The sequence below is a fragment of the Capricornis sumatraensis genome, chromosome 2, assembly GCF_032405125.1.
Source record: "Capricornis sumatraensis isolate serow.1 chromosome 2, serow.2, whole genome shotgun sequence".
Lineage (NCBI taxonomy): Eukaryota > Metazoa > Chordata > Mammalia > Artiodactyla > Bovidae > Capricornis > Capricornis sumatraensis.
Window position 1 is genome coordinate 75005833 of NC_091070.1, and position 2998 is coordinate 75008830.

The 2998-nt window shown below is 36.4% G+C and overlaps 1 pseudogene; it reads right to left on the reverse strand.

The window, feature by feature from the left end:
• On the reverse strand, positions 1-2998 carry LOC138096691 (olfactory receptor 4K15-like; annotated as a pseudogene).

Genomic DNA, 2998 nt, shown 5'->3' on the forward strand with positions numbered 1-2998 from the left:
TCATAGCCACTTAATGGCATTCCCCATCTCTTTGTTTCTTAAAGTATAAATGGCTGGATTTAGTAGTGGTGTGATGATCACATAAACTACAGCAGGAACTTGCCCACCCAAGTGGTGCTGAATGGAAAAAGAGATGAAGATACAAGGACAAAGAATAACATGACCACTGTGGGCAGTACAAGTGGAGAGAGCCTTGGATGCCCTGCCCCAGGATTGATGGCAGACAGTAAGCAGAATATAAAAGTAAGAGATCAGCAGTAGAATGAAGCAGATGGTGGCCAGTACCCCGCTGTCAGCATGAATCAACATTTCTAAAACATAAGTATCCAAGAAAGCTAGCTAGATCACCCATGGAATATCACAGAAATTACTATCCAATTCTCTGGGTCCACAGAAAGGCAATTATATAATTATAGTTAGTTGGCTTACTGAGTGCACAAAGCCAGTGATCCATAATGTCATCACTAGCTGAATGCACATTTGTCTGTTCAGGATGCTAGAGTAATGGAGTGGCTTGCAGATGGCCACATAAAGATCATAGGCCATGGACACAAGCAACACCATTTCATCCCCTCAAAAAAATGTCCAAAAAAAATCTGACACATGCATGCTCTAAGGGAGATGGTCCTGTTTGCCTTGAGAAAGTCTGAGGTCAGTTTAGGAGTGGTTACTGATGAAAGGCATAAGTCAATGAATCAAAGATTGACTAATATGATGTACATAGGAGAGTAGAGATGAAGGTCAGCAATAATTAGCAGCACAATGAAGATGTTGCCTAATATGATGATTAAATAAAGTGAGTAAAATATCACTAGGAGGAAGGCCTGGAGCTCCCATAAATCACACAGCTCAAGAAAATTAAATCTGAACACTACAGACTAGTTCAGTTCAGTTCAGTTTAGTCGCTCAGTCGTGTCTAACTCTTTGAGATCCCATGACTGGTTACTTCTTCCATTTAGTTCAGTTTATTCTAATTTAATCTGAAGAAAAGATGTAAAAATATATTTTCTGAATCAAGCAGGTTTCTTATCTATTGCTGATGGAAGCATTTACTTACATAGTCACCTTGGAAAAAAATTGTCCTTTTCATGTAAAGCTCAGTACTGATGGTTCAGCAATTTCAGTCTCATTTGCATGCTTGAGATAAATTCTAACAACTGTATATATGGAAATATTTATAATTATACATTTAAACAGGACAGTGGAATATTATTCAGAAATATAACATATAAAATATAACTATATAAAATGACAAAGATGTATCTTTTTGAGGCATAATAATGAAGAAAAAAGAGGTTATCATAATTTTTATAACGTGAACAGCCATAGAAAATAATGTATTTTGTAGGGACTTCTATGTATAAACTATGTATTTAAAATGATGTAAGTAACTCCAGCATGGGGATAAGGATCAGGATGAGTATGCACGCATTATCAGCTGTATGATATTATGAGCTATTTAGGTCTTATACTAGTCATGTTTTTATAGTTATAGTTCTGTTTGTAAACAAGCAAAAAAATTCAAAATAGACTTTGAGAAACTTGTGAATGTACTATGAATCAAGAATTATGATCAATTCAATGCTGTGGTTCTGAGGTTTTACATGAATATATCTCCCTGTTGTCTGTAACTGAAGCTTTTGATGATACTGGTTTGGTTTAAATCCATTGATTTATCAGGTACCAAGGATGAAAATAAAAAGAAAATTAGAAAGTAATAGATGTAGGAGGGACTTTCAAGTTTTTCCAGTGTGGTAAACAGGAATTTATCGAATATTTTCTTACTATGATCTATGATCACTTTTGAGCACCTCAGTGAAAAAGAAATAGATTGTAGGTGGTGTATGATTTATCAAAGAATAAAAGCTTATGCCTTTTCACCTAATAGTAGCTTAATACATTGTAAATATTATTTTAGTTAAATTGCAAAGTATTACTGCTAAGATAATTATATAAAAACTATATTAATAATTCTGTTAAAGTTAATTATATGAAATAGGTAGGTAATTTTCAACTCTACCCTAAGTAGGAGAAGTGAGACTAAAGATTCTAAGAGCATAGTTGAAAATCAAATGAGTAGAGCAGAACTAATACACAAAAAATCAAATGTTAGGACAATTAAAAATAAGAATAAATGGGACAATTTATTTTCTTCTTCGAGTTGCTACATTTCAGGTCATGGGAAAACTAAACCTTTCTCTTTCTTTGTCACTCTCTTTCTGAATACCTCCCATATGCTAGAAAATTTCACCCATATTGTCTAAAGTAATCTTCACAATAACCAAATAAAATAAATGAAATATTTGTTACTATTCTGAATTTGACTCCCAGTGTAACCTGTTAGCGGAGAAGGCAATGGCACCCCACTCCAGTACTCTTGCCTGGAAAATCCCATGATCGGAGGAGCCTAGTAGGGTGCAGTCCATGGGGTCGCTAGGAGTTGGACATGACTGAGCGACTTCCCTTTCACTTTCCACTTTCATGCATTGGAGAAGGAAATGGCAACCCACTCCAGTGTTCTTGCCTGGAGAATCCCAGGGATGGGGGAGCCTGGTGGGCTGCCATCTAGGGGGTCACACTGAGTCGGACATGACTGATGTGACTTAGCAGTAACCTGTTAGAGTCTCAGAGCTGGGAAATAGCATGACTGGAGTGCAATCCTGATACTCTCTGATGCCAGTCCTTCATCTGTGCTGTCATTCTGTGCTTCCTGTTCAGTTCCAAGAGCATAATTCCATTTTCAGGGTAACTATTGACTATTGTAGGCTTTGAAAGATTTCTCTCCATAAGCTCTATTAAGTTCCTTCCTGAGTTAAATTAGTTATTATCACTTTTCTCAATATTTGGAAATTTCTGTTAATTACAGTTACATATCTGTGCCTAGAACACAGGTTTCCTTAAGTCAAGAAAACTGCAGACCCTGATGACTATGGATCTGGAAGGACCTGAATATTACCTCAAAGAGGGCACCTACACAGCTGTGAGACTGTGTACTCAT